Below are 27,486 nucleotides of genomic sequence, written 5' to 3'. Positions count from 1 at the left end.
GAGTTCACTCAATATTGAAGGTGGAAGATGATAAAATATAATACTTCTTGAATGCAGAATCTTACAGTTTTCATCAAAGAACTGAGCTTGCAAAGTAATTCCAAGAATGGTGTTCAGACACAGCTGCAAACAAAGCTGCACTAAGTTATGAAGATATGATTGGGTTGTTCTATCAGTTGAGTATGTTTATTGTGGTGGCACCATCAGAAATGTACATAATTTTAAAAGTAATATGAAAATTGAAGTATGTTGTGGATGTAACTCTTACTGCAACAAAAGTTATTTTAGATGAAGAGTACAAAGCATATCTAGAACTAAATTGGACAGAAACTACATCGTAACTTTAAAATATTTTGAGTAACATAGGAAATACTTAAAAACATTTTCAAAGGAAAACATACTTTGTTAGTAATCTTTCTTTTCTAGTGATGTATTATTCTAGGTGATCAAGACATGGAATGAATGATACCCCTTAACTTACAAGTAGGCTCCTTCCATGTAATAATGGGGATACCCCTGCCAGACATTGGTAACACTACATCATTTACTATAATAGGTCTTAGGTTTATCTCTATCTCTACTACAGTCTACAATATAAACTCTTAGATTCTACTCATTTAAGATGCATTTTCCTACTCTAAAATTCTTTAGTACCTATTTCTATTGTGCACAATGTTGTTTAGCAAGCATGGGTGTTTGCCAAGCCCTTCATCAAAAGACAAAAAAAGAAAGCAAGAAGTAATTCCCAAAAAGCAGATGGAGAAAGAAAAGGAGTAAGGATGCTGTAGAAAATGCAGATGGAGTTTTCCAGGCGCTGTAGTCCTTGATGAGGTTATAAAGCACTGATGAGTGGGCATTTGGTGACAACTATCAGTCAAAACTAAAAGACTCTATAAGACCTTCATAGTTCCATCATGAAGAGCTTGATGTTCTCTCTCACTGCTAAAAATAGTTTCATAAAAAAACATATTTTCACTGGAATCTGACAAAGGGATACAGAAACAATAATCATTGATTTTAATGTTTTATTTTATATGAAATGTACTAAGATGTTTCTTTTCAACATGGACAGAAACACAGCTAAAGATGCAAAACTAATATCCTGGCCTACCTTCCTTTAAAGAAAGCTACAAACAGGACAAATATCCGCATGATAAGGAAACAGAGGCTTACATTCTCTAGGCTCCCTTTATCTTTCAACTATTTTTTTTTAGCATAGATGAAAGAAGAAAAAGAGAGCATGAAGTTAGGTGGGTGGGAAAGTGATTTGGATCTGGGATGAATAGAGGGAAAGCGAATGAAGGTGATCTAAATTAAGTATATAAAATTCTCAAAGAAAATTATTTTAATTTTAATTATTAAAATATTATTTTAAATGAAATATAAATATATTTTGTACAATTTGCAATCTAGATATGTTGTTATACTTCAAAACTTTATATATATATATATGTTTATATATATACACACACATATATACATATATATGTATATATATTCTTTTAAAAACCTCAGTACTTCATTTACAATAATATTTTCCTTGAGACCACCACTCAAATCAACATATAGAGCAGTTCAAGCACCACACAATTCATTTTGCCTTTCGAGTCACTATAACCTATTATGTCTTTTATTATGACTCATGTTACATTTTCTTATATTTCTTATCATGACACCATACATTTGCCCTCTGCTTCCTGTAGCCGAATATCATGCTTTTAAATTTGCTTAAAGTAATTGAAACACGATGCTCAAATCTAAATGAAAACTATACAGTGAATTCTGAGACGTGAAGCACAGTGTGTTAGTACTTTGTGTTAGGTAGGAGTTAGCATTCAGTACTTTGGGTGACATACATGATAGTTACTTTCCTCGTTGCTTTGATAAAATATGGTTTAAGGAGGTAGAGCCAACCACAGCAGGGAGGGCAAGGTAGTGGGATCATGGGCATGTTTATCTACATCTCAGTAGAGCAGGGCACATGAGGTTCACAAGATTCTTCTTCTCCATTCACCATTTTCTTCCTTCTGGATTCCTAGCCCATGTGATAGTACTACCTTTGTTTCAGAGTTGGTCTTCTCTTGTCATTTAAACTTTACTGGAAAGGGACAAACAGACACTAAAGCCAGTCAAGCTGACAATATAGATTAACCATCACTCAATGTAGGTTTGAGAGACAGGTATCCAAGACAATTGGGAGTGATAGAAACAAAAGTACACAGACAAACTTTCAACTCACTCTAAAGATACCCAAAGTCCCTGAAGAAAATCAGAAATGAAAGAAACATGGTACATACTTTCTCAACAAAGCTGTCCTTGTGTCTTGTTAGTTAACATCCTGCTTATGTACTAGGGATAATACTTTTTATCCTTAAATTTTTTCCTTTATTTTTAAGTGTGTGTGTATGTGTGTGTGTGTGTGTGTGTGTGTGTGTGTGTGTGTGTGTGTGTTCTTTTTCAGAGTTCTGTTTTTTCTCCACTTGGTGGGATAAATGTATTGCCAAAGGCAAGTATGTAAATGACTGAAGGAGTTGCTTGCCTTATTCCCCTTCTTCCTCCATTTGTTAAAATAACCACTTACTAACCTTTGCTCAAGAGAATCTCCTACATACCTCCTTCCTACTCATCAAAGCCCTCAACTTTTGCATGCGATGTAGTCTCATACTAATCTACTTACAAGGTCTTCTTTAACATAGACGTTTATTTCTTTTCTTTGATTGATTCCCCCTGAGATATCTATACATAGTCTATTGGCTTCAATATCTTGAGAGACAATCATTTTAATGCCATTTAATCCTATGCTTTCACTTTCTTGATCCCTCCCCTTCAGCTGATGCTACTCTCTCCACTCCAGGAGAACGTGACCTTTATACCTCTCCATCAGTATTGTGGCTATGCCCTAAGGGAGGCCTTGTGTCTTTCCATAAAGCAGCCAAACATGTAGCTTCTGTGTTCTAGATTATGACATATAGAACTCTGATTCCAATAATTCTTGGTACAATAAAGTTTAAAATTGCCATGAACCTTTTCTCATGGTCTCTCATCTCTATGCATGAGATTCACATTCTATGCATGGAGTCCACATTCCAATCTGTGTCTGTTTAACTTACTCAATTCATCACACAGAGATATGTTCCTACATATCTGCAACTACTATGACCTTCCCTCAGTCAAAAGTATAGTCCATTGAAAACAATCTCTCATACTTGTTAAGCTAAATTATTTGTATATTCTGCACCCCTATTTGTACAACTAAAATCTTCTAAATAAAAGCTTGCAATCATGTTGACAGGTCCCATTTTAAGTTCTCTATGACTAACCTCAACTGAACATTAGTGTTGCCTAATATTAAGCTATTGGGACCTCAAACTCTTTATCACTATGTTATGCCATGTTGCCTCCTCTTATACATCTATATTTTCTGATATTTCAGGATATAGATGAGCATCTTACTTCACTGTGAAAGAGAACCAGGAGAGAGAATACCCACATGATCTTCTAAGAACTTCTTCACTGTATCTGTGTTCATATTCTCTGCCTCCTTATCTATGACAATGAAGAATGCTCATAACCCTAATGAAGCTTAAACCCTCCCCTTTAGAACTGAATCAGTGTTATGCATTGTATCTGCAAGTTTTTCTTTTCTCACAGTATTATAAATTAGTACTATTCCATTTAGATCATTCTTGTCATTATTATTATGCTTCTATTTCTTTACAAATCTTCGGAGTTTTGAAGTACTCTCTTACACTGTGTTGAGCTGTATCTTCCTGAGATATTTCTTCTCACCATTTATCTTTTCATCTTTTTTCAGTTTACTCCAAGAATTTTGGTTCATTATTATGTTCATATATTTCAAGGTCACTAATTACATTACTGAGTATGTATTTTTCATTGCCTTCTATGACTTGTTGACATGGTAAGAGACTTTTATTTTAGTTGGCCTTGTACTCAACATGTGTTTTCATTGACTTTTTAGCTATTGACTTACTCTTCTTTCTAGGTCTTATTCTGTCCAAGCATGTTTATGGGCATTCTCCAAAGATCAAAGTTATAAACTATTTTTCTCATGTTTTCTTCTAGCCATAGTCATTGGCTTGACATATTTATACATTCTATTAGACCAAATTACCAAATTCAACTCAGATCACTCAATTTTCAAAAATTTTCTTGAAGAATATGCAAGTGAAGTTATGGTTTTAATTTAATCTAAATTGCAGAATCTCTTCACCAAGCAAAATATTATACTATTTCAAAACAGGGCTGTCCATATCCCTTGTCCACACATATGTACAGGTTCTTCCAAGAATAATATCCTTGGCAGAATGGTTTTCTTATTATAATTGATGACCCTATACTGTCATATCATCACCACTCAAAGTCTTTAGTTAAATGTGAGTTCACTCTTGATCTTGAATGTTCTTTGGGTTTGTGCATGTAGCCTTCATTGCAAAGTTGTAGAGAGTAATTTCACTATTCTAACAAAAAATAAGTTCTATGTGCTGACCTAAAGATTTCTGACAATTTGGACCTATCAATTTCTAAGTCTTTACAGCATAAGATTTTTTAACTGTAGAGTTTCTCCTTTTCTTAAATATCATATATTTGTCATCACATAGCATGACTATGCTTCCAAATTGGCCTCTTTTACCTAGTGTTGTGCATTTGAGTTTTCTGAGTTTTATGGCTTCATTGCTCATTTATATATAGTGCTGAATAATATTCTATGGACTAGGTGAACCACCACTTATCTATTTACTTATGAAGCCCTCACTGGGTACATTATGTATGTGTCTATGTTTGACCAAGAATAAATAAGGTTTTGTTGGACTTTCTGTAGCCAAAAGTCTTTTCTCAATCAACTGGACCGTTGACCAGAATTTGGCTTTGTGTGAAATAGACATCAAAATTGTCTTCCAAGCCTGACACCCTATACATTCCTTCCTCAATAAAATTACTTGTTGCTCCTTATTCTCACAAAGGATATGATTTTGGGAAATCTAATAAGTATATGCTTCATTGCCATTTTAATTTGAATTACCCAATGAAACACTCTGCTATATATATTATCATGGCCTCAATTAATATCTTCTTCTTGTCAGATTTTTATCTACCTTGCAAGCTCATGTCTCACTTACCAGCAGTTATTTCAGTTTATCAAAATCTTTCCAAGGTTAGATCCTCTGAAAGTTTAAGCTGAGATATTCACTCACTCATATAAATGACTAGTTCAGTTTTTAAACTGGATGGATTAAGAATATATACATAAGACTATCTCAAAGATAAATTCAAAAATTATTAATTTTTTGTTGTTGTTTACATGGGCTTTTATAGAATAGAGTAAGCCTCAACCATATACGTTATGCTGATTTTCTTTCAGATAAACTAATTTTAAAGTATGCATTTTTATCCTATGTTAAATCTATAAATGTATTTCATTGGACAGGTTTGAGTAATATTTGAAAGTAATTTGTCATTCCCAATTTTCAAAATTTCCTAACATTTTTCATGCTTTGTAATTTTTTTGTTAAAAACTGTATTTTTATTCCAATTTATTCCAATTTATGATTCCACGATTATTTTTGTTTCAACTAGATATCTTATTAGGCTAATATCATTATATCAATTAGCCTTTGTTCCTCACTTATTAAAAACAGTGCTTTTGCAATATTCCAAAATAACACATTAGTTTCTAAACTTTAATATCTTTTATGAATCACTTTCATATTATACAGAGTTTTGTAATTTCAAAATATCTTTTAATAGGATAATTGGTACTCTGGTATCATTGTATCCAAAATTTCCATGGGTGTTTTTGAAGTCATTTTTTTCCGATTCAGCATAGACGATTCATTTTATAATATAATATATGAGTTAGCAATGATGGTTTCTGTTTAATATTCCAAAGGTAAAAATCTTAAGGTTATTTTCATTTCCCAGGCACATAGAAAACTGGTTCCCTTTCTTGTTTATGTGTGACTATGCTCAAATTTATAATTTGCAGTTTCTTGTAAGACATGAAAATATAGGGATGGTATTAGCCTGGATCTGTTATCCTGTTTTTTAATGCTCTATTTCTCATTTTATGGCTATTTTTTCATAAGTCATTAATATATTTAACCATCAGTTTTATGTCTTACGAGATGAGAGTAAATCTGTCATACCTTTATAACTTTTGCTCTGAAGAATAAATCCAACAATAAATATTAGTAAATACATTAGGTATGGTATATATTAAATAAATGTAGCAACCACAGGGAACATTAGCTACCACAGTAGTGACATATTAGTTTCCACATGTCAAATAAAAAGAATAGACAAAAGCACAATGAAAATATTCTTCCAGGTTTTCCTTTCTTAATATTCGTGTCCATAGAAATAAAACAAGGGAACATGACACTGTTAATCTGTAGTATTTCCTAAGATGTATCTGTGAATCCCTGTCAATTTTTGTTGTCATCCACAAAATCACACACATAGAATGACTCAGCTCAGACAAGGTTTCCACTACTTTTCCTCAACTCTAGTTCTATACACACATTCCTTCATGCTGCTTTGCTGGATGTTTTCTTGTCTGAATTTACCCAACTCCTGGAGTGCTCTGTGCTCAGGGAGACTATGCAATGCTTAACAAAAATAATATTTGTTACCCACATTTTATTCAGACATGTAATAGTGCCGTTGGCCCTGAGTTCAATGTCAATCACTAAAAAAAGCATATGCATCTCAAAAGAGAAACAAGAAATTTGATGGTTTTTACACGTAGTTGGAGACCTAATTGCTGAAATAACAATTATAGTGCATGAAAAAGCAATAGAAAGGGTGAAAATCATAGTAAATTTGTAGCTCTGAAATGAAGATCAATATAAAGGGGTCAAAGATATTGAAGAAAGCATTCAGAAGTCGAACCCCCCCCCAAACAATATGGTCACATTGCATAGTGTACAGAGAAGAATGGTCCATTCTCTGCTAATTATTTTAATATATATTTCAGGGAATTAGTAATTAATAGTCAATGGATATATTAAACAATGCAACTTTGGGCAAGAACACACAAAATCAAGGATAAATGTTGATTACCTGGTAGAGTCGATGAAAGAAGGCTACAGGGTTCTAATTTTTTATTTTTTTAAATATTAGTGGCTCATATTCACTCATTCCCTTACTCCCTTGCTCTGTTTCATAACATTATGGAATGCAAATGAAAATAACAAGAATCACTAGTACTTAAGATTAATGAACAATGTACAATAAGTATTTAGACTGCACATAAGATTCTTTGTTCTAGCCTTTAGCAATTTCGCAGGTGAGGAGAGTATAAAATTGAAATCCTGCATCTGATCATTTTATATCATCTCTGGTCATGTCACACTTCACTAGAAGCCTTCTCTGCTTCATGGTGAGGCCACAGACAGAATGTCTGCTCACCCACTCATCACATGTCTATTTCAAGACTTTCAGTGCTAGAGTATTTGGAGTAGAATTTCAAAATGAAGTGATCTCTGGCACCAAGAAAGAAAAAGTTATTTCAACCAAACTGTAAAGAATTTTAAAATATCCTGCCCAATTTTAGCAACAGGAACAAAAACACTAACATGCTGTTGATATTGTTTCTAAGATTTATTTTTCTATATATGTGTATGTGGTATACATATGTGTATAATGTGTTTTTCTACATTGATGCATGTGGATGCATATGCATACATGTGTACAAGAGCCTGATATGGATGAAATTTGTCCCTTCAGTGAATCCAGAGTTCTCAGAATGACTAGCCAGCAAAATCTGGAAACCTACCTGTCTTCACTTTCCCAGTGCTGTACTACAGATGCACTTAGCTTTCTCATTACCTTCTGGTAATAGAGCAGCAAACTCAGCTCCTCGTGCTTCTATGGCAAGCTCTCTATGGACTGAGCAATCTCCCCAAACACTCTAACAATCTGTGTGCACTGACACTGAGTAGCTGAATTTTGATTCAGAATCGTTATCAAACATTCTTTTATAACATTGAATGCTACTCAGGAAAGTATTAAGATTTTCTGTACATTGTATATTAAAGGGGCTTATTGGAGAAACGAAGTATGAAGAAATAAGTTTACTATGAATACTTTATACCATCTCAAATACTTATGTGATAGTATGTCACAGTTGTTTTCTATTTTTACATTGGTAGAAAATAATCTAGAAAGTTCTTTAGAAGGTTTATCTTTTAACACTGGGTTATAAAAGTCTACAATTACAATGATTTTATGAGGATAATTATTCTTTTCTCTAAATTAAAGGTATAATGTATGTATATTCTGGTGGTGAAAAGTTGATAAGAATCTTAAATTTTGCCCATAAAATGATAAGGAACTTATATTTTTAGGCAGTGATGTAGTCTGATAAGAAGTGAGATATTAAAAAAAAAAAAAAAAAAAAAAAAAAAAGAAGTGAGATATTGGTGAATTCTTTGATATATATATATGTATATATATACATATATATATGGAAATATACATATATATGGAAATTAGTTTTTAAAGCAACAAAAGCAAGATTGGTTCAATGGTTGAGTTCATAGCTACTAAGATACAAGTGAGTTAGCAGAAATAATGAGGAGAAAGCTTTAAGAACAGCATACTACAGATTGATATTTTTAAAACTAGTACATTGTGTCTACATGCCTTTATGTAGTTTCTGAAATGCTAAATGATTGATTTTTCAGGTTTATGACTTTTCAGTTCAATCTTTTTTTCCTTAAATGATCTAGTAGTCTACCTTCTACTAGGAAATCAAAATGAAAAAAATACCATTTGTCAGCCCAAATGTTGACATCAGTCTAAAATGTGTTCTATTTATTCTGCTCCTTTACAATTCCCTGTCCAGGCAGTAATTACCTGAGGTAAGGCCATGGCTGTGAACCTGACATATTACCCAGAAGTCTGAAGAACTGCAAATGACTTTGTAAATTGCTTGATTTGGACCTGGGAGCTTTGTGTTGAAACAGAGAAACTTGTTTTACAGCAAATGACTTAAAATTTTGTAAGACACATGTTCTGAGATACAAATACTTTCCATTACCTACATCTTGCTCTTCCTGGGAAATAAAACTGAAAATGGCACCTATGGAGATAACACTCTTGAAAAGTTGCTATTTCATGGTATGCATTCCATACACTTGAAATATTGTTGAAATAGTACAAGTAGCTGTGTGTGGTGATGTGTTCTTATAATCCTAGCTCCCAAGGGACAGCAACAGGTAAATCAAATGACAGCCCCAACTATATAGCAAGTTGAAGCTATCATAGGCTACAGGATACACATCCTAAAAATGTTCTAAAAATCTGAGAATAGAGAGCATAATATGTCCTGAGCCAACAGGTCATTCTTCATTGGCATGGTTCTAGCAGGGAAAAGCCAGGGGATGGGGAGTTAAAAGAAGATAGGAAACCTGGAATCAGATGTTGCACAGGATATGTCTTATCGCAAGCAAGTTTATTAAGAATTACAGCATCTTCTACAGTTTTCCTAAAAGGAAAAATATAACACTATCAGAAAAAAAAAACAACAAACTACCATACAATAGGATAGAGTCAGTAAGAAGCCAATCGAGGAATGCTGCACAAAAGGAATACAAGACATATCAAATGCATCACAGATCAAGCACACTGCGGCCTTAGAACTGATAACCAGAGCTGTTGGCCTTTCTACTCAGATAGGAAGATGTCCTGAGATTCACCCAGGAAACACACAGCTCTGAGGTAGGTCAGTGTCCCAAGGGAAGGACAACTTGAGGCATGGGAACCCAGAAACCACACAGCTCTAAGGTAGGATAGTGTGCCATGGAAAGGCATCCTGATACAGGGGAGCTCAGAAACCACACAGCTTTGAGAAGAAGCCTCCGCAGCTGAGGCATTGCAGCTCCCAGGGGAGGGACTCCAGAGCTGAGCTGAGCAGCTCGGGAGCCTTTCTCCTTCTTTTTGAATAAATAATTTAAATAAATCCCAGTGTCTGTGGGTTCACTACCTGCCTCAATGGTTTATGTTCCAAAATGAAAGACACATAGCCTTTATATTTTAATATGCTTTAATCAGCACAATAGCTGGGCCACTGCCTATCCTCCATGACTTAATCCCGAGTTACTTACTAATTCTGTGTTCTATCTTGGTTGCCCTGAACACAGCTAGGCAACGTTCTGGGCTGCACTCTCCAGCTCCTTCACAGTGTGGCCACATTTCTCTGTCCTAAACTCTTCTCAGGTTTGGTGTCTCTCCTCTCCTCCATACTCTCCCAACCAGGCGGATCTCCCTTCTCCTTCCTCTTCTCTGGTCCCAAGCCCAGGAATTCTAGAAATCCTTCCTCTGTCTGTACAGCTATTGGCCGTTGGCATCTTTTATTTACCCATTAGAACCAACTAGGGGTAGTTTCTCAGAAGCTGTGCGCAGAGGTTCTCCTGTAAAGAGTTTTTGGGGAACATAATTAGTATTAGAATACAAGCAGCTACAACTTCTGTTTGCTTTTTCCCTTTGTCTCTTCATTGCTTCTCATCTTCTTCTGATGAGAGAGTTACAAAAGGCAGTACATTTCATAGAAAAGATTTATCAGAGCGTCCACGGTGTGAGGGATGAATCCAGGAGTAGCTTCTTAGGCTCTCAGGAAGGAGGACACAGCAGCAGGGAATTAGACAAAGTGGAGTGCTTATATAGAGGTTCTTGGGGGTGGAGCTTTCTAGGGTGAAGATTTCCAGAGTGAGTATTGGTGGAATTTCAAGTCCCGGGCTTGGTGGAGCTCATGGATTGGTGGGTTTTCCTGTTCATGGATTGGGGATTGGTGAATTTTCATGCTCAAGAACTAGTGTTTCTGTGGGAAGTTCAGGGATTGGTGGCTTTTCCCATTTAGGGGTTAACAGTTTTTGTTCAGACTTTTCACCTAAAATTAGCATAATATGGGAAGGATCCTGTTGAGGAGCTGAAGCGGACCTTTGTGGTATTTATGACTGTTAGGGATGTCCACAGGTGGGGCCTGGCTGCCAGAGTTTCTCAAGAGGAGGCCATGACCACTTTCTGCCTTGAGGGTTTACAAAACGAAGTAAAAGAAGTTTAGAAAGGGAGTCCATTGCAGGGGAAGCCTTTCCTGCCACTGGTGTTGTGAGTATCTAACAGTAACCCCACAGAGTTAGAATAGAGTTGGTTCTCCAGATTCAAAGCTGCTGCTCCTCCAAGGACTCTGGGCCCCCGACATAACCAGTTTTACCAAACATATATGCCTGACTTTAGACAAACTAAATTCCTTATTTGTATAGCACAGACTCAGAGAAAGACTTGAATCAGGCTGACTCCCAGCAATAGTTAAACAAACCTTGCCATACATATTTTCATATAGGTAAAAAGGGGAGATTGTGAAATAACTCACCCAAGCCTAGAGAAATGGTTCAGCAGTTGAGAACATGTTCTTTTTTGTTCTATTCTGTTCTGTTCTGTTCTGTTCTGTTCTATTCTGTTCTGTTCTGTTCTGTTCCTAGCACTAATATAATGTAGCTCACAACCATCTGAAACTCCAGTTCAGTGGATCTTGTTCCCTCTTCTTTCTTGTGTGTGTACTGCATCAAAAGACACACACACACACACACACACACACACACACACACACACACACACTTACTTTAAAAAAAATCTGTGTGAAAACCTCACCATCCCATTTATATCTGCACACTGAATCTATAACACCTTCTATACCCCTAAACCATGCTCATTTGCCCATTCCTAAATAAGTATTTGGAGAGAGCGGTCTTAGAATAGACAAACAACAACCAAACTAATGTAAACATAAGCAATACATCTTCCTAAACTTTATTTTTGGTTCCAAGCAAAAAAGTAAGGCAGAGTTTTTGTTTGCTTGTTTTTTTATTCTTTTCTCATGTCTTATATTGATACTGCAGTTTCCTCTCCATCTTCCCCTCCCAGTTCGTCCTCCTCCATCTCCCTCCCATCCTCTTCTTCTCCATTTCCCTTCAGAAAAAGGCAGCCCTCCTAGGGAAATCAACCAAACATGCTATATCAAGTTGCAATAAAACTAGGTGCCTTCCCTCATATTAAGGCTAGATAAGGCAAACAAGTGGGAAGAAAAGGCTCCCCAAAACAGACAAACAAGTCAGAGATAGCCCTGTTCCCACTTTTAGAAATACCACAAGAAGACCAAGATACACAACTATGACATATATGGAGAGGGCCTAGGTCAGATGCATACAGGATCCCTGATTGTCTGCTCAGTCTCTGTTTTCCCCTATGAGTCCTGTAGAGTGAATCTGTGAGTTACCTTGTGGTGTCTTTGACCCCTCTGGCTCCTTCTTCCCTATCTCCCACAGGATTCTCTGAGCTCCACTGAATGTTTGGCTGAGGGTTTCTGCATCTGTTGCCTCCTGTTGTTGAATGAAGCCTCTCTGATGATCACTGTGATAGGCCCCTATCTATAAGCACAGCAGAATATAATTAGGAATAGTTTTCTTGACTTCCTTTTGGTTCTGTTTTGTTTTAGCTGGTCATGTCATGTTCTCTTTTAGGTCTCTGGGCTGCCTATTTTTCATGTTAGCAGTCACTCCTTCTTGTGGCATGGGTCTCAAGCTGGGCGAGGCATTAGTTGGTCCATCCCACAGATCTTGTACCACCTTTACCCCAGCATGTCTTACAGGCAAGACATATAGAATTGAGAAATTTCTGTGGCTTGCTTGCCATCCTAAAGTCTCCATTAGAAGTCTTGCCTGGTTACTGGAGAGGCTCAGTTCAGGCTCCTTATCACCCATTCCTAGGTAACTAAGGCTACCCCTCATAGATTCTCAGAATTATCATTTCCCTAGGTTTCTGTCTTTTCTCTGAGATCTCCTCTAATTCAAGTTGTTTTTCCCATCCTCAACCCCCCTTCCCTCCTATTCCCACCCTCACCTGCCACCAGTCCACCTTTGATATCTATTCTATTTCCCTTCCCAGAGTTGTTCATGAACTCTCCACTCCCTTCCCACTGAGCACCTCCTTATTACCTAACCTCTCTGGGTCAGTGGTTTTTCAGCATTATTACCCTTTACTTTACAGCTAATATCCAATTATGAGTGCATAGCATGTTTGGTTTTATCTATAACATTGGATTTCTAATTTTACAAAAGAGGCAACAACTTGATGCACTCATTGAATATAACCCCAAAGAGAAGTAGTCAAGACATGAAACTCCAGCCCTGCACTAAATGATAATTGAATATGAGAATTATATGTCCACTTCTAGATATTAGAATTTAGGATTCTCATGAATTTTGCTGCAGTGAAGTACAAGCAACCATAGCCAAAAGTTGTTCTTAAGAACTTGGCTCATGAGTCCCTGAGTTGCCCTCATCTTAAGATGGTTCCTACGATGAAACAGTTTAATAAGACTTATTTTGCCTTGTGATTTTACCAATCTTCAAATTGAAAAAAGGAAAAACTCCAAGTGAACATTTTACTAATTTAAAACAGTATGCCAGAAACATAGCTATATCTAACTATGTAGAATTTCACTTTTGACAACAGAGATAATTAAACTATTTTATTTTAAAAAGCTATCTATAGACAGACAAAATGGACAGAAAAACAGAAAGACACAGGCACAGGCACGGGCGCACACCCACCCCCCCCACACACACACAGCATAACTTCCCTTTGAAATAAGAAAGTAAGAATGTAGGAAAGAATATACTTGGATAGATTAGATTGAAAATCTGCCTTCTTTTGTTTTCTTGTGGGCTTCTGCCTGAAAAGAATGATTATGAAGGACCTCTGTTTCCAGACATGCTACTTCTTTAATATTGATGATGTCTGTGCTTTCTCTCCCTCTTCATTTACAGAAGTATAATTTGCGCTTGCACCAAGAAGTAAATGTATCAGGCTCTTTCCTCTTTCTCCAGTTAGTTATAAATTATTGGAAGACATAGGTAATTTTCTCCCCTCCTTTTTTGTTGTGTATGTAGAAGATGATGAATAATTTTGTCACTTAAGGTGTAAAACCATATATTAGGGAGAGAGATGAGGTTGAATACATGCCTAATACTGTTATTTTAATATAGTTATTAAATCAACACTCTCAGAGTGTGCTATACATTGGCATATAGAAGAAAATATTATTATGCGCAAGGCCAATGTTGAAACATTAAATTATTCATAGTCTTAATAAAATATTGTATATCATATCATACTACAGGGAAAACAATAGGAATATCATTACCAGGATATCTTGAATTACTGGGTACTATAGATATACATGTGGATATATATATATATATATATATATTCTATAAACTCATAAACTCAATCAGCATACTATCCCAAATAACTAAACATTAGCCTCTTAATTTGTTGAATAATCATGGTGAAGACTGCTTGAATTTTAAATGATAAGGATATAATTGAGTCTAGATCTGTCTATTTCAAGCTCTGGATTTCTATAATTTTTCATGACTTTGTGAACCATATAAAAGGACACTTTTGTGATGATCTTAGAAGCCAGTGATAGGAAGGTCAAGGAACACAACCAAGACAAGACTCAGAATTGAACCATTTATGAAAGGATGTCAGGAGTATATGCATAAAAATGGAAGGATACCATTTTCAGGAAGGAACTGTTGCCCAAAAAGTTCTATATCATAAATAGAGGTAGAGCAATAAATGCTCATGTATCATCTAGGGAGATATCAGCGGTTATCATAGCTTTCTGTGGAAGCATGGCTTATACAATATAGAGGAATGTGACTTGAAACCTTTCTAATTTTATGATGAGTCCTACGATGCTTTCTGGTCATGGTCTCAGAAGTTCCTTGTTCTAGGTTGGCTTGCCCTTTACAATATAGAGATGCTACTTAGAAACGTGGATCTCAGAGTGAAGTATTTTCTCTTTCTCAAGACAGCTTCTGTTTTGCAACTGCGGAGGGACATATTGTGTTGATTAGATTTCCATAGCTGGCTCCTGGTCAATCAATACTTCCAATCCACTTGCCATTCTTTTTCTCTCCAAGAATATGAATTTGTCTGTATTGTCATTTTATCAGCCATTTCTAACGTTTTTTTCCCCTCCTGAAACCTAAAATCATAAAAGTGAATCAAAGTAAGCCTGAAAACTTGGTGTGTTTATGAAAGAGACATGACAGACAATTATAGTCTCATGGTAATAGTCTTTAGAACAGGCTGTATGACAAAAGTCAAAGAAGTTTCTCAGAGAGCAAGAAGGGCTTTCCAACAGTATTGTCGTGGGATGGACTATTTTCAGCATTGTTCCTTCAGCTCTGTCTGCTTACACCGTCTTCACATTGCAAGTATCAATCATCCAATTATACCCTAAAAGACTGAACTGAACCACATGTCATCCTTTAGCTACATGCTTTTGCAATATATAGCTAAGCACTTATAAATTTAATTAGACTTTAGTAGCCATTTCATCTGCCATGCTTTGCAGGTACGAATTTTACATTTCTCCATAGTAATAAATGAAAGGAAATAGCTGTATGTAGAGAAACTCAGGCTTGATTCCTGACTTAAAACTGAGAGAGGAGGGTCCCATTTGTGATAACAAATAGCTTTTAAAACATAATATAAATATAAATGATAGTTTTATGAAGTAAATGGAGGTACTAATGCATTTATGTCCAGTGTCAAGAGTTCAGTGAAAATGGTTCTATACATTTTGCTGTCTTGACTTCAGAAAATCTCATTATAAGAAATTTATAGATATTTTAGATAAAGATAAAGAGTATATATACTGCTTAATGTAGGTCAGAACCTATACTTCATGAGAAGTGCACATAGTGTTTTATTACTAGGGCTGAGTTTTAATAAATATTCTAAGACTTTTCATGAAGTAATTTTATTTATCTTAGAAATGTACCCAGATTTAAGATTAGCTAGTTTTTCAAAAAGTTTCCAAAAGTTATAGTTATATTAACACTTGGCTTTTTTAAGTAAAAATTTTAAAGGGAATATATCATGTTCTTAGAAAAAATAACCCATGTTACTGATTCATCATCCCTGGAAGAAATTCCTGGTTAAGCAAAAGGTCTGGTTGTTCTGCATCATTTTGAGACTGTCAAAGTCCAGAAAAGCCCATTGTTGTGTTTGGTCACCCGTGTTGTAAACAGATTTATATTGTTCATGAGCACACTAGAGTCTTCCTTCATAGGCATCATGTCAGTATATCTTCACCTTGAGTTTTTACATTCATCTTTTGGAACATGTGAGAATTTTTTCCAAAATTTCATTGAATGGAAACTGGTTTAGACACCAATGTGGTCTTAAACGTCTTCATTCTGCTTTTTAATCCACAAAAATCACTTAGGACATTGTCACAATCATTACGTGGTTTACTAAAAAGGCATAGTTCAATCTAGAAATAATAAGACAAAAGATATAGGAAAACAAAATAAGAGAATCCATTATCCTCTATAGTCACTACACCCAAAAAGAAATTTTAGGGAAAGTCTAAATATAATTGATATATAATTTAAGTCTTATCTAAGTATACAGTTATTTTAAAGGCAAGAGATACACCTCTGGAACAGATTATTCACCATTGTGAGGTAGATGGGGAAAGCTTTACAACCTACCATGACATCCTAAGGAGCTCTCACGTAAGGAATTGGATGTATTAGTAGTGCCATATCTAATACAATCCTTTCAATTGCACCAGTCTAGTTTGTTAACATAAGGAAATACACAAGATAGGTTATTTTAATAAAGAAATGGAATTACTTAGAATTTCTTAGATCAAGATCAAGAAGCCACATATAATGATGGCCTTTTGGATGACAGAGCTGTATGGCACAACATCAGCAAAAGACAGGAGACTCAGAATACATATTTGACTCTGTTTCTCTGATCTCTCTCCCTTTTCTTATGAAGTTAATGATATTGAATCATGAGGGATCCATACAAATACTAATATTTAAATATTAATCTATTTACTTTCTTCTACTTGCAGATATGCAGTTTGTGCAGCACCATTTGCTGAAGGTGCTACCTTCTTTCCAATGTGTATTTCTGTCTTTTTTGTTAAATCAAAAATCAGATGTCCATATGCATTTGGATTTATGTCTGGTTCTTCAGTTTGATTCCATTGATCAATGTGTCTCATTTTATGTCAGTACCATGTGGTTTTTATGACTATAGCTCTGTAGTACAACTTTAAATCAGGGATGTTGAACCCTCCAGAAGTTCTTCTATTTTTCAGAATTGTTGTAGTTATCCCGAGTATTTTGTTTGTCTACACAGAGTTGAGAATTGTTCCCTCAAGGTTTGTAAAGAATTTTGGAGTGGGGGAAAATTTGATGAAATTGCACTGAATCTACAATATTTTTTGGATAGAATGACATATTTACTATATTAACTCTAGTGACCCATGAGTATAGGAGATCTTCCTACCTTCTGATGTCTCCTGTAATTCCTTTCTTCGAAAGAAGACATTATTGTACAAGTCTTTCACTTATTTGGTTATAGTTACTCCAAGATACTTTATATTATTTGAGGCTATTGTGAAGCATGTTGTTTCTCTGATATTTTTATCTCAATCTATTAGTTGTATATAGGAGGAATACTGATTTTTGGAGTTCTCAATGTTGTATGGAAGAACTTTTTTAAAGAGTTTATCATCTGTATACATTCCCTAGTTGAACTTTTAGGAACACTTATATACACAATCACAGTAAATATCAATACTTTGACTTCTTCCTTTCCAAATTGCATCCCCTAGATCTCCTTCTCTTGTCTTATTTCCATAGCTAAGACTTCATATGCTACATTGAATTAGTATAGAGAGAGTAGACATCTTTGTCTTGTCCCTGATTTAAGTGAAATTGCTCTTTGTTTATCTACATTTAATTTGATATTGGCTATAGGCATACCATAGATCATCTTTATTATATTTAGGTATATCCCTTGTGTCCCTGATCTCTTCCTGCCTCACCACCCATCCAACTGTTTGTGAAATAATTAAAGGTACACCTTAAACCATTCTTTCCCTCTAGTTGTCATATAATTATGAGCTCCTTCATGTACTAAAACCTCAAATGTGATAATTGCATTGATTATCAGCTTTCCTGAACTCCTTTCTTTCCCCTCATTTAGTTTTGAATAAACAACCAAAGTATGAGTGTGTATGTGTGTGTGTGTGCGTGTGTGTGTGTGTGTGTGTGTCCTAGTTACTTTTCTATTGTGTTTATTAGACATCAAGACTAAGACATTTTATAGATGAAAGAGTTTATTTGGGACTTACAGTTTCTGAAGTTTAGCATCCATGGCCTTCATAATAGGGAGCATGGCAGCAAGCAGACTGTCATGGTGCTGAATCAGTAGCTGAAACCTTATATATTGATTCAGAGGCTCCAGAGTGAAGGCTTATGAAACCTTAAAACCCAGCCTAGTGACAAATCTTCTCCAACATACCTCCTAAACCTTACCAAACATTTTCCCCAACTGGGAGCAGGGTATTTTATATATGAGCCTGGAGGTAAGGATATCTCAGTCAAACCACTACAATGATGATAATATCTCTGTTTAGAAGTCTAATTTTTCTCATATATTATATTTAATAATTTTTCATTTTGTATGAGTTGATTTTTATCTCCAAACTAATTCTTATTCCCACCACTAATGGGAAATATGTCTCATGGTGCATTCATTTTGTCTTTTAAACAAACAAAGCCTACTCTTATTGCAGAGATTCTCTCTCTGCTTGACTTGAAGATATTTACAAAGAACATACTACCCTAAAATATCTTTATGGTGGCCTCATTTTCATGGTTCAAATCCCATCTCACTTTCATCTCAGTGAAGACTTTACTGGCTAACATCAACTCTATCCATTCTTTCTGATAGCCTATTTTTATCTTTCATTTTGCTTAATACTATTTACTGTCTGGATGCATATTTCCTATCGTCTCTTGTGAAGTCAGATAATCAGCTTTTTCCCCCATTGTCAGGCCCAAACTTCTGGAAAATGTTCTAACAACTCTAAAACAGGTAAATATTCTCTGTTGACAAAGTTAAATCAGCATGCAAGCAAAAGTTCTGGAAAGAAATGTTTCATTGTGATTTATCCAGCATTGCATGTTCTATGTGGGTGTTATTTAAATTGTATTTTCTGGAAATGTACACATATTTCCTCTGTTCTAAGTATAATGGATACAATTTGTTGTTCCCTTCTCATTTGTTTCCTATATTTTAAATGTTACTAGGAGAGAGGTGAACAATTTGACTGTCCATTTCCCAGAGCACTCACTATATCAGAACAGATATTCCTATAATAAATTATTTATAATGGTTCCTGCCAATAGTTGTGGGGCCTTGGATCAGACCACAAAGACCTTTTAAATCTCTGTAATCAAGACCTGCAGATCACGAAACAGGAACAAAATGTTTTAAAAGTGCAAGTCCTGGGCCCAGATTTTATAGGTTGATAGCAATTGATAAGGGCTGACTCAAGAAACAGAGTACTTAGAGCAAAAGAGTTTAAGAACCAGGCTTCAGAAGATTAAGCCATTTAGTACAGGTCATGGATACCATTACAACTGTGTCAGGAACATAGTCATAAGGTGGACTTAATGCAATACGTATCATTTATAATTTTGACATACTATCAGTTACCAGAAGAGCAATCAGTATTCTATTGAAAATTATTTAAGTGAAATGTTTTATATTTAAGTCACTAAACAAAAAAAAAAATCTGTAACATGGGTGTGTGGCTTTCTTTTAAGCAGGGTGTTTTTGTTTTTCATTCCCATGAAATAACATAAATGATATAGAATAACAGAGAAATGCCTTTGAAATAGAAAGATTTACTTAGGATCAGAGTTTCAGAAGCTTCAATCCTTGGCCATTTGGCTTGTGCCCCTGGCAAATGACATTGCAGAATATCATGACAACATTTGTGTGTGGCACTCAGAATACAGAAAAGATGGGCAAGACCATATACTAACTCTCTGTGATCCAGTTTCTGGAATCAAGGACCATTTTCTTCAGTTCTACCACTTTCAAATACACTATTCAAATTCTGATGCCATAAACAGACTGAATAATTAATTAGGTCAAAGTCTTGATGAAATTTGGAAATGCTTTCATAGAAACAACCAGACGTCTGCTTGACTAGTCTCCCAGGAATCCTTTAATCCAATCTGAATGATGGCAATCAATCAGTCTTAACCATCACACTTGCCTATGTGTCTACAGATATGATCACAATTCAGTGCCATAGCAACTACACTGAACAAAGCATAATTAGAGGCAAGAGAAGAAAAGTCATTAAATGTGGAAATGTAAATCTATGTGGACATCTAATCAAGAAAAGATCCTAAAATGGGGGCTATGAAAAACAAACTCAAACTGTGAACAGTAACAATTGAAAAGAGAACACTGTTTTCTGAATGAAACCAACTCTTAGTTTGTCTCTATCAGTTCTCTTTTCTAGGAGTCTTTTACCAACTTCCCTGTGTCTCAGGCTTTTAAACTTTGAGAAATCGTGTTTTAATTATTCACTGATAGCATTCTTATCAAACTAGCTGATGCTCTTTGTATCCAAGCAAACTCTTTGGATGGTTACCTTCTGCCAATAGAACAAGATCATTTCCTATACTTAGGATACTTATATAACACTGCTTCTGTGAATTTTAAGGGACTGAATTCATGTTTTAGAATATAATCACAAGCTTATTTAAATAGCTCTGTGAAGAAAATATTTATATTACCTATACTGTATCCACTCAAGTTTGATAATTCTTGATTATTTAGTACAAATATCTTAAGACATGATATATGAATTCATAATATATTGTTTTCACGAGCCATACAAACTTTCTGAAAAAAATATATATAAAGGCACTGACATCTAAATGTTACCCACAAATCCAATTATTATATAATGTTAATATATAAAATTTGATGCCTTTAGCACTATCAAATCACCATGTCCTATGAATACTAATCTGTCTAATGAAGTCATGTTTCAAGTTGGGGAACATAAAATTACCATGGAAAGAATACAGAGACTTTCAACAGAAATGTGAAAGATTTGACTTGTCGTTAAAAAAAAAACTGTGCTAGAAATGCCGATTGCTCTATATAAATCACACAACTGCTCCCCTTGACGCTATGTGGGTTCACAGCTGACTTGCTCAAAGAGCATACTAATTAAACCACACACAGTTGTATTATGAGGAAATAAAAACAGATGCTTATAAAACCCTGATCAAAAAGAATATTTACAGTCTACTTAATCTTTCATCTCCTCCATATCCTACTTTCCACGGTCTAAATTTGTCATGAGCTGTAAAAAATGATCATGATTAAAATATGAGGGTTTTATCATGTGAAGATGGAGGTGAAAGAATAATATGCCAAGGCTAAAAGACTTAACAAATCGCAAATGTTCCCCTTTGTTTTTTATCTTCATAAAGAGCATGACTTCTTTTACTACTATCCCATCATTCACAATTCTATAGCCCATAATAGCACTCCTATAGACACCAGTAAGTTCAGAGTATTAAATGGCAATAAGAAATAAGATGCATGTTGTTAATTCTGTCTCTGAAAACATATCCCCTTTATTAAGTAAGGGTCCAACTTCAGTTTCTGTAAGAAGGAATTGTAAGAAAAGCCTTATGAACAAATTAATTTCCTTCAATAAACATTTATTGTGTTCTTCCCAAGTGCATGAGTTGTGGCCTGCACTACATAAATTACAGAATATGTCCACTACAACTTGTAAAGTTAAAGATGGGGAAAAACAAGTAAAAATTTGATTACAGCCCTAATGAGATAATTTCAAGAAAGAAAACAAGTATCTCAGATATCCAGAAAAATGAGATGTTAATGAAAACAGGGCAAACTATCTACAGATCCTTTTTCTACATTTGTTGATAACCCAACACCTCGATCCTTAGATCAACTTTAGTTTACTGGAGAAACTCAACTGAACTAGTAAATATATTGCTATTCTCACCTCCGGGATGCAAAAGGACTTTTCAAAATAACAATCCTCAAATCTATTGTATCTGGTATATGGTATATTCCCAAGTTTATATCTCTGTGCATCTATTGTGTTCAGTTTATAATCAAGATCTCAATGTTTCTGAAATGATGAAGTATATGGTCATCAACTAACAGGAATATGGAACCACGAGGCTTCTTATAAAGCATTACTTTGTATGGTACTGTATTGTTTCTGGAACATGCCCACATTTGGATTGATAAATTAAGGGAAGCAGTAAGCGTTTCTCAGTATGAGTAGGCATGATCCAGTTTCCTGTATCAAATAATACAATAAGGCACAGAAAGAGTGAATTCACTCTTTCTTCCTGAGTCGTGAGGCATCTACCTTCTCCTGCAATCATATATTGGTAATCCGGAGTGCTAAGATTTTGGACATAGATCAAGAACTCTACCATTACCCTCTTGGTCACTCTACAGACTTCTGTGCTTGATCTGAGTTATACCACAGGCTTTCTAAGTTCTGCACGTTTAAGGTTGTAAACTACAGGATGTCTGTGATTCACTCAGTAAGCACATGAGCTAGTTGGTATCATTAATATATTATGAAGTTATTCATATTTCTTTGATATATTTGTTTCCATTTACAATAGCGGAATTGCTAAAACTACCTTACAAAATTTGCTGCTTCATAGAGCACAGAAACAGGATATCATTCAGAAAAAAAAAAAAAAAAAAAAAAAAAAAAAAAAAAAAAGCTCTAAATCGTTAGTGGCCCAAGTCAGAAGTAGAAATTTCCTGCTCCTTTATATCAGAGAGATCTCTAATTTTATTTATTTATTTAGGATCTTAGGGAGCTTGGTGCTTAACTGTGTTGTTATGTTAACTCCAGTAGTGCATTTGTTCCTTATAATGCGTGTTTGCGGAGGCATTATGTGGGTATAGGTGTTTCGATGTAGGTGATAACTAAAAATAGAAAAATATGTGCTATGCCAGACAGTCTCTGGGTTGCAGTTTCTATGAGCACTGGACTATCATTTTTTTCCTTGATACTCTGCCACTAATTCTTTGCATAATACCCAGAAAATAGATGTAAAGAAAGTACTTGTCTGAGCTGGATTGCATATACAAAGCATGACAGGTAAAGAGAGTAAAGCAGCATAGTTTCCTTTAGTTATGAATATTGAACAGCATTTCAGGAAAGAGAAATTTTTGATGTGTCTCCTAGCCAATCCCCTCAAACAAAGACAATCCAAGAAGATACTGGAAATATAATGTCATTGGATAAATGAGTTATCCAATCTGTGGCTGTCAAATCTACAAAATAAAAAGAGTGGTCTCACACATCAGAGTTGTTATCGTCCCCTTTGAGATAGTATCAAGGCGTCTAAAGAGTGGTGTGCTGCATGCAGTTTACTTTCCTTGTGGCTTATTTTGAACCTTGTATGCCAGGAGATAAATAATGAGAGCTGTTTAAGGAAACACATGAGCTTAAAAGCATTGTAATTGCAGCTATTGATTGAAGTGGAGAAATGCATATACAATTTATTTTCTAGCTGTTTTTTAGAAGTGGAGAAGAATAAAATGAAATAAAATAAAATAAAATAAAATAAAATAAAATAAAATAAAATCAGACTTAAAAATATCCAAAGGGCTGTAATGGCACCTGTCTTTAATTCCAGTACATGGGAGTCAGGGGCAAGAGAATCTCTTGAGTTTGAGACCAGTCTGATCTAGAAAGAGAGTTCCAGAACAAACAGGGCCACACAGAGAAATCCTGTCAAAAAAAAAAAAAACAAACAAAAATAAATAAGTAAAGCCACATTCTTCTCAACATGACATAATGTTACATTAAATGTGTCAACATGTGTATGAACAGAATGAAGGTAAAGCTTTCCCAAGGAAACTCTGAGGGAAGATGAATGAACACTGTTCTATAGTGGTGTGTTTGTTTGGATTTTATTCATTTTCCCTTTTATTGACTTGCTCAAAGCCATTAGATAAGATGATGAAAAGATACAGTTGCTGTACTCACAGAGTCCTCCCTCAAATCACACACTATGTAATTACAAGATACCTGAAAAAGAATAATAGTGTGTAATGAGAATTGTTAACTAGATCTTTACTTAGGACATACAATGAGCCAAAACTGTCCTTAAAAGGTAACATATTAATAACAGATCTATAGATGAACATATTATTGCTATGATATGATAGTTGGTGATAAATATCCTTGTATATTTTCAGGATTTACACTTATTTATGATGTGTCATTTCTTCACAACTCTCTGTAGGGCAGACATCTGTGAGTAATAGTAACTCTCTAAGGGATATTATACAGAAAAGATCTCCGAAATTCCCTCTCTGTCATTTCATCTAAGTTTGAGAGCTGTTTCTTTGCATGTCTTTGCTTTTCTGGGGATAGAAAGCACCGAGTATGCACTGATAAAGAAAGTATAGGCTACAGATCCACAAGAGTGCTAATAACAGTAATTATAACTGTGACAAACTCGGGCATTGCTAAAGAACCGAGCCTTGCTCTAAGCAGTTGACTAGCAATAAGCTCGTTACTGTAGTTTGCATAATGAATATCTAGAAATTTTAAAGTAGTCATAATTCAAGCTGGTTCACATTCCTATAAATTATGTTAAACTATATTGGTAAAATTACTTGTGGACAATAACCTGGAGAATCTATTCACAAGGCTTTGAAATGAACTTTTTGATATATAAAATTTAAAGTAACAACTTATAATTTGTTTTCTCTCTTTTTGTTGTTGTTGGTTGTCTTTCTTTATTTCATACAATTCTGAAATAGTATCTCATAATGGAAAAGGCTTGGCTCAGACTTCCTTGTGCTAGATTACAATCATACACATTCACACCTGGCATGATTGTTTTTCCTAATCTTTTACTTTCACAAACTCCAATGTCTATGTTTCAAAAAAAAGAAAGGAAATTAGCCAAAGGAAGCATAACCTTGAAAAAAATCTTAATAAATGAACCGTAATGATTTTTTTTAAAATAATTTGCATCATTACCTCTAATGAAGCTCCTTGAATGTATTCACAATTCTCTGGCAATTTCTAACAGCATAAACCCTCTTATGTACAGTTCACCATGCTGACACTATGGTCCTACAATGGAGGGCCCTTAATATGCCCACAGAGTACTTTGTCACACTTAAGGAACTAGCATTTGTTAATTTAAAAATTATGAAAATTTTGTTTCAAGTATACAGGTCTTTAAACTTGGCACTCATTTCTAGAAAATTAAATAGAATTATTAATTCTATTTATATAGAATAATTAAAAAAACAAAAAATTCAAAGCTGTTGTGAAATATCTGTTGTATATTTCTAATCAAAAACATATCAACACTTTTCATATTTTATTTCATGTTATATATTCTGATTCTATGATATTAGTTTGCTGTAAATATTTATCTAACTTTACTCGATTCTTAAGGAATCTTAATTACTTGAATTGATTTAAGAGTAATAAAATAATTGAGTTTATATCCAACTCAAATATTGTAATATAAAACATATTTTCTTAATTAAGGTTTCAAGTGTTGTAAAGAGAAAACATGAGCATGCAATTCCATTTTTAAAATTTATTCTTCTCTAACACAATACATCCTGACCTCAGCCTCCCCTCTTCCTGTCCCTCCAACACCATCCCTCTACCCCCAGATCTACTGTTTTTTCAATTCCTTCTACAAAAGAGCAGGCATCACAATAATATCAACCAAGCATGGCATAACAAGATGCCATAAGTCTAGACAGAGACGCTCATATCAAGGCAGGACAAGGCAACAAGTGGAAGGAAACAGGTCCCCAGGATAGGCAAAAGAGTCAAGAGATTTCCCACTGCCATTCTAAAGACTAAATAAACGCATAGATGCAGAGGACCTAGCACAGATGCATACAGCTCTGGACCATGCCAATCCTTATGAAGGAAAATATTTAATTCAGGTTGGCTCACTGTTCAGTCGACTATCATCATGGTAGTAAGTAAGCATGACAGTGTGTGCACAGACATGATACTGGAGAGGTAGCTGAGAGTTCTACATCTGGGTTTGCAGGCAGCAGGAAGAGAGAAGAACATTGCACCTGGCTTAAGCATCTGAAACCTCAAAGCCCAACCCCAGTGATATACAAGGCCACACATCCTAACAGTGCTACCCCCTCTGGGCCTACTGGGGGGACATTTTCATTCAAGCCACTACACACATATTTCATCACCTCTGGTATTAGTTTAAAGGAACAATAAAATTACTAGGTTCTTTTTATCACTTTCTATAGATATTCAGAAAAATCCCACAGAAGATTTGAAATATTAATCCAGAGCTAAAGCAAAACCAATGTATTACACAGCATATATCTTGTAATGATAAATATAAATTAAGTTAGAATTTATTTTAATGACATTTTAGAGTAAAATGATGATTGAATTTCATTTTAAAAATTTTAAATTTCCATTTTTGTCCATAAAACAGCTGCTTTATTCATGGTCAAGTTTTAATTTCTAGAGAAACAACAGCTGACAAATGCAGTTATTTTATATTTGACTTTCCTTTTATCAGTTTTGTATGTTGTGACTTTCAGCCAGGTTGCAGGTGATGAGTCCAGCACACTGGTAATTGAAGTTATATTGATTGTGAGATTAGAAAGAAATGCACTGCATTAGTCTTCACTTTCAGTTTAGTCTTCCTTCAGAAGTAAAAACTACATGGTTATTAGGGTAAGTATGTACTTATAAATGTCCTTGATCCATCATCACTTGAAACATTTAAAGGAAAATAAAACTTAATTTCCTAAACATCAGCTCATTCTGAAGCACTAACAGTGTCCAGGGGTTAACAAAGCCAGTAAGAGATATAAGCAGGATTATCTAAAGTATTTTCTGAAAAGAAAATGGAGGGGGAGGATCTACAAGAGAGAGGTAGTAACTAGAAAGAATGTTAGAGGAGTGACTATCAGGCTACAGTTGCACAGAACATACTCTTACACAGATCAAACTAAATTGCTCTAAATCAACTAATTTGACTGTGTCTTAGCTACCTCATAGCAAACTTACCATTCAGTTGTTTGAAGTACAAAAGTCTGAAACATTTATTTGTATGAAAAATAGAAGGAATAGGAGGAAACACTATGGTTGGGATGTGATTATAAAAAAAAAAAAAACTTGTCATGTGTGCCCTCATTGTGTCTGATACTGTATACCTTCTATCTGTTCCTTCTCTGCTCCCCAGCACACCGAGCATACACTTGGGCCTTAAGGTTTGGAGTCTTAGAAGATTTTTATTTCATTGTTACTTCCCAGTAATGTCTATTGTAAATTTCTTCAGAGAACATGCAAACACAACCTGGACTTGTTAACTTATTAACTATATCTTAATCAATATAATGACTTTGAGGGCATAAAAACTTGAAAGTAATAAGTAGAATGACAAAGAGTATCCTTAAGCTAAGGAGAAGGAAAGTTCAGCAATGTGAGAGTAAAGGGCAAGGATAATTAAG

The 27,486-nt window shown here is 34.9% G+C and overlaps 1 protein-coding gene and 1 long non-coding RNA gene across 3 annotated transcripts in view; one reads left to right on the top strand and one right to left on the bottom strand.

Annotated features, from left to right (window-relative positions):
- Positions 1–27,486, top strand: part of Galntl6 (polypeptide N-acetylgalactosaminyltransferase like 6) — a 1,048,694-nt gene that overhangs the window by 531,469 nt on the left and 489,739 nt on the right. The window lies entirely within an intron of this gene.
- LOC116069327 lies at positions 10,049–11,426 on the bottom strand. Its single transcript, XR_004109982.1, has 2 exons — positions 11,393–11,426; positions 10,049–11,047 (listed from the first exon to the last, which is right to left on the bottom strand). It is a non-coding gene; the product is annotated as an uncharacterized LOC116069327 (long non-coding RNA).

This window comes from Mastomys coucha, unplaced genomic scaffold (genome assembly GCF_008632895.1).
Source record: "Mastomys coucha isolate ucsf_1 unplaced genomic scaffold, UCSF_Mcou_1 pScaffold22, whole genome shotgun sequence".
Lineage (NCBI taxonomy): Eukaryota > Metazoa > Chordata > Mammalia > Rodentia > Muridae > Mastomys > Mastomys coucha.
The sequence above is the reverse complement of the archived record's forward strand: the minus strand, read 5'-3'. Positions and strand labels throughout refer to the sequence as shown.